The sequence below is a fragment of the Hakea prostrata genome, chromosome 4, assembly GCF_041222555.1.
Source record: "Hakea prostrata isolate BN-2017 chromosome 4, UWA_Hpros_2, whole genome shotgun sequence".
NCBI classification, from domain to species: Eukaryota; Viridiplantae; Streptophyta; class Magnoliopsida; order Proteales; family Proteaceae; genus Hakea; species Hakea prostrata.
This window is the reverse complement of record NC_142603.1, coordinates 3,942,405-3,948,404: the sequence shown is the minus strand read 5'-3', so window position 1 is coordinate 3,948,404 and position 6,000 is coordinate 3,942,405. Positions and strand designations below refer to the sequence as shown.

The window sequence follows — 6,000 nt, the reverse complement described above, 5'->3', positions numbered from 1 at the left end:
TTTCTTTTCAATCTTTTTCAGTTTTCTCTCTTTAAAAAAGCCATACAATCATGTTCCCTTCTTTTCTTCTCTGCTTCTTTTTTTTCTTCTCTTTCACTTTCTTTCTTGTTCAGCAAAACAAAAGACTTCTTATTCCCAAGCTTCAGATCTCCATAGCCAACCAACGTCTTCTGGTTCGACCTCCACGCTATTCCCAAGCTCCTCAAAACGTCCACCTCTTTTGCTCTCCTTTTATAGATTAATTTAACTCAGAGTTTGAATCAAACTCAGAGTTCCTATCTGACTTAAACAATGAGTGTTTTAACGTACAAATCGGACTAACTTCGAGATCTCCAATGAACAATCCCACCGTTGAATTTGAAGATCAAGAAGTCGTGAAGCTCTCCTCCAAAAATCAGCTCAATCGGACACTGGATGACCATCCGATGAAGAGGTTGATCAAAACTGGACTCAGAGTTTGAGTCAAACTCAGAGTTCCTATCTGACTTAAACAATGAGTGTTTTGACGTACCAATCGGACTAACTTAGAGATCTCCAATGAACAATCCCACCGTTGGATTTGAAGATCAAGAAGTCGTGAAGCTCTCCTCCAAAAATCGGCTCAATCGGACACTGGATGACCATCCGATGAAGAGGTTGACCAAAACTGGACAGAGACCCTCAAAAACGGGATTCTTGAATTTTCTTTATTTGAATTGGATTCTTTCTCTCGGAACCTTTTTGTGTGTTGCTGTACCATATCAAAACCCACTTAAGTTGCCAACAATAACAACACCTTCATTTTAGGCCAATGGAACAACACAAAACAACACCTTCATTTTAGGCCAATGGAACAACACAAACTAATTCATCGATCAAAAGTCAATCACACCCACTTGATAATTTAGTGGATGATGGTGATGTTGCATGACGTGAAACGCTGAAGCTTCCTCATTTCGCTACAACTCATTGGGCTTGAAAAAGGAGACAGCCGGGGATTGAATGCGAGTGTGGCTAAGTAGCCGATAACCCTCTCCTTCGTTGCTCCTATCTTTTCTAAGAAAACCGTCGTGACTCATCGCCTGCTCATCCAAACCAGCTTGTAATTGTTAGCCTACTCTAATCGAGAGTAAAATTTCATACTTTTCTTTAAATAAATTCATTTCAAGTTGAAAAGTTGGTGAAGGTCACCTGGGGGTGCCTGAAACCCTAGTTGCAAGTTCCACAATTTGGTTCAAATGCCACTGGCGAAGAAGAGGATTGATAATCCATGGTGGTGCTTGGTCGATTGTCATCTCTCGATTCAACAGCATCTCTTTTGGAGGCTGGGTTGCCCAAGCTCAAATCAAGGTTGAGCTTGGCATCATTGCCTAGATTCAAATGTCCAAATTTTTAAAAAGGAAAACGAAATAATTTCAAAATCAGACATGGAAATGACCAATATTGCGTTACATAATAGGAGATACCTGACAAATTGAGCTCGTTCTCGTAAATGCTAGAATCGAAGTTAGTCACAGTTTTTTTCCCATTGCACTTGATTTCAGCTTTGTCGTAAGCCCTGTTAAAGATTACAGTGTTCACAGTAAACACTAAAACCCTTGAAAACCAAAAAGGAACTGAACCAGAAGCTAAAATCATCAGGAACTTACCTGGCTGCTTCAACCTCTGTATCGAATAGACCCAGATACACATACCTGCAAGTGATTGAGATTAGACAGAGAATTAGAATTTCCAGTTCTAGAGCACTAAGGTTTTGCAAATGAATTTGGTTTTCAGTTACCTTTTTCCCAATAAATGGCTCATTCGAGCCTCCCATCTTCCACATTTGTGCAAGGTAACACCTTTGAATTCCGAACTTCCTCTCGGATACCTGGTGCTTTGGCGGCGAAGTACATGTACTAACTCTTCCTTCGTTAAAATTTTCATCTGTCACACCCCATATCACAAATCAATAACAATTAAAAGCTACTTCATCAAGATCCATCGAAGGCAATAAACCCATACGATCAAAGACGAAAGCTTTTCATTTTATTTATTTTTTTTGCTATTTTAGTTGATTAAGTCTGTAGAGCTTCGTATTCGTACTTCGTAGGTTGCAAAAACCGGACTCGCAAAAACCCATATTTAACTTTTTATAACGAGCCACCGATAGTGTTTGGTTAATGTTGGGGGACCAAAAGGAATATTTAATTAATAAAACAAGCATTAATAAAAAGCTAAAACAGAGAAGATAAGCGCCGATTTGGCGATAAGCGTGTATCTTTCCCATTCTCTCTCCATTTCATGGAAACAAACACATACGTGTTTCATATCTTCTTCATAATCTTCAATACTGAAATTTATATATGCTCCAACTCCCCGAAACTTGATCGCTGCTCTGTCATAGGCACTGTAAAAAGAAATTTGAATTGATCTTTAGAAGGAGAACGAGAAAACCCAAATCGGTAGACACAGAGAAAGTAGCAGAGTTTACCAAGCAGATGCATTAGCAGTGTCAAATCTATTTAGAACCAAAGAACATGTTCCATATCAGTAACTAAAGAAATAAGGGAATAATCAAGAAACAAATTTCTCAAAATGATGATTCTATTACCCATATACCTGTTAGAGATAATGAATGCACAACCACGAACGGAGAAAAAGGCAAACAAAGCACACAAGTGGTATCAGAACCAAGTTATCCGAACTTGGGATTAGGATAGGTATCACAAGTTCGGATAACTTGGTTCTAATACCACTTGTGTGCTTTGCTTGTGTTCTTTTCCGTTCGTGGTTGTGCATCCATTATCCATAACAAGTGGTATCAGAGCCAAGTTAGGTGGATCATCACCAGAAGTGTGCGAAGATCCAGAAAGGAGAGGATACGTGCCAGGAGAACGGAGACGGCTTCGACGGATTGATCGAATGTACGATTCTAGATCTAGATAAACTTGTTTTCGACCATCCCTGATAATCTTGTTTTCGACTGTCCCTGCAATTCAAGAACAAAGGGAGCTAAATAAGAAACAAATGAATAATTTTGGTTGAAGGCAAAGAAAGGGAGAAAGAAGTAGAACCATATTTGAGACTCCCAACGGCCACTGTTCGTGTTAATAGTGACACCACAATACTGGGAGCATCGAGACCTAGGCCCCCGGCGACTCTTCTTCATTGGCTGCGAAACCTCGGCGGGGGTTATTTCCATTTCCGGTTCCTCCCTAGGAAAAAATTGCAGTGTCACGACCTGTTCAGTCTTTGAACAGTCAATCCCTTTTCCCTTTTCATCATCTCCATCAGTTGAGTAACCCTCAAACATCCCTTCACTCCTCCGATCAGGCCAGTCGTTGTGGGATATAATTTAATATGAGAGTACCTCAATATATAGGCAGCAGCATCCGTCTCATTTCCGGTTCCTCCCTAGGAAAAAATCGCAGTGTCACGACCTGTTCAGTCTTTGAAGAACAGTCAATCCCTTTTCCCTTTTCATCATCTCCATCAGTTGAGTAACCCTCAAACATCCCTTCACTCCTCCGATCAGGCCAGTCGTTGTGGGATATAATTTAATATGAGAGTACCTCAATATATAGGCAGCAGCATCCATCTCATACACGAACACACACTCTCTCTCTCCCCTCCCCCCTCTCTTTCTCTTTCCCCATTAACCCTTTTGCTTTACTTATTATTCTCGGCATCTCTCTCAGACTTTACTAGTTAGTCTTTGAGTCTCCCTCCTGTCGTTAAAAGATTTAAGCAAAAAATGAAAGTGTAGGAGTAGGGGATTTTCATTTGCGGCAGCAGCTGCAGGCTGTTGTTCGCGGTGAGGATTTTGCCACATACTCCAAATTTAATCAAACGGCTGTGGGAAAAATAGAGAGAGATAAGAGAGTGAAAGATTAGAGAATAAGGAGCGCAGATCTGGATGGTTTACAATCAGGTAAAACTAGGGGTTTTATTTTGTGAATTTATTAAATATCAAGGACTTTAATGTAAAACTAGAAAATCATATTTGCATATGTATCCTTATTAATTTATTAAGAGCCGTTGGATCGGTTTCTATATAGTTGGCGTAATCCCCACCGTGAACTGCAAGCAGCAATGCTGCTGCAAATAAAAATCCGTAGGAGAGGAGGTTTGAATAGAGGTTAAAAAAAAAAAAACACAATCTCTTTCCTACGTAGCAATCCCTCCCACGTTAACCAAATCGAAAAAGTATTCCAATTTCTTTGATCTGTCAGAAGATCCTGTATATTGTCATTTAGTACATTATTGATGTAGGTGTAAGTGTAGGTGTAGGGCTTCATATTTCATGATTTTCATCAGCCATCAAAGCCTGAAGGGGTTGACTGAGAGGAATAAAGGGCGGCGAAGGGCACTGTGGGCAGTGGGCTATCCGAAAAAGGAAAAAGGAAAAAAGAATAATAGAAGAAAATGATAAAAACTAGGGTAGGACAATTGCTGCGTAGTTCCATGATTCCATTGACCCACTGTAAAAGTCGGTGGAATCAGTGGGCCCCACGTCCCGTCTTTCTTCTTGATGGCCTCAACTTGGATGACCGTTGCTCAGTGTATAGATTTGTTGTATTTTAGTCAGTGACTCAATTAAATTTGTGAAAAGCTTGGATTGAAAAGTCAAGGATAGCTTTTTTTTAGGTATTTTATTATTTATTGAAATTATGATGCTTGATTGATGAACTTGGTGAAGCTCAGAGTTTGCATGCAGGTATTTTGGAGGCTTTAATTACAATCTGGATTTATGTGCGTTAAAGCCCATTCCGATAATCTATTAGTGGTTAAGTTTCTCAATGATAGGAGGAGGTTCTAAGGCTAGTTGATTCTATAGACCGATGCAAATGTGTATTTGTTCCAAGGGTCTAACAATTTTACAGACGCTCTGGGCCGAAAAGTTCTATCGATCCCGTGCTCAACAGTTTGGCTAGTAACCCATGGTTGTGGGGCAATTTGCCTTACGGGAAACATCATGGTGTTTTATAAATAATTAAGTTGAAGTATTATACCATATGAAATCAATGAATACAAGGACACATACACTTAAGTTTTCTTTTGCATATGGATCCCCTGTGGTTTCAAAAAATGTTAAATAAGGACAAACTTAACAGAAACTGTTAGTTTAGTAATTTTTGTGACGAAAATACCCTTTTTTATTTGTTTTAATTTTTTTCTTTTAAAGAATTTTATTTCTTTTATTCAATCTACAAAAATAAAAAACAATAAAAAAAAATTTGGAAAATTAGATTTGCAGGTTGAAGCTTCAAAGCCCTATCTCTGCAACATCTCAAAACGAATACAAGGTCTACAAGGCCGAATCCACTTGTGAGATAGCCAGGAGAGCTGCTGCGGACGCTTCTATATAGACCTATGAGAAGAGGAAACAAAGACGAGCAGTTGGAGAAGAAGAGGAAAAGCATGAAGATGAAGAAAGAGAGAGAAAGTGGAGCCAAATGCAAAATGAAACTTAAATTGGACCACAAAGACGACTAGGTATGCTCACTAAACGATAGAAATTTGATAGCTAAACATCTACTAGGTATGTGTTGATCAAGAACATTAGTTTTAGGTGATGTTTGAGTCAAAATAATACTTCCAGTGTGTTTGTTGCCTTGAAATTAAACTAAACATCAAATTTTGGCAAAAAATGACATAAAATGTCCCTAGAAACTGGAAGTCGAAATCTTACTGAAACAGGGCGAGATTTCGTCAAATTTCACCAGTAGTTCCAAGGGGCACAACGAAAAAAATTCACTGATATTTCACACCTTGATCATATTGGTAATTGGTTCTTGAGCTGATGCAGTACCCACACGGACCAATATCAGGTCCATTTCTGACGAGGAAATGGACTTGATAAATTTCCGAACTCACTCTAACCCTCTTCCAAAGTGTTACCACTTCACTCTGCAAAGTGTAATGGGAGGATAGAAATTCCATTCACCCAGGTCCTTCACCCAGGTCCCAGGTCATTGGGATGGTGTGCATTTGGTTTTTGTCTTGACGAAAAGGCGCCGCTCCAGTCGACGCCCGGGA

The 6,000-nt window shown here is 39.4% G+C and overlaps 1 pseudogene; it reads right to left on the bottom strand.

Moving 5' to 3' along the window:
• Window positions 1-854: 854 nt before the first annotated feature.
• Window positions 855-3,274, bottom strand: LOC149017168 (floral homeotic protein APETALA 2-like; annotated as a pseudogene).
• Between the last annotated feature and the right edge of the window lie 2,726 nt (window positions 3,275-6,000).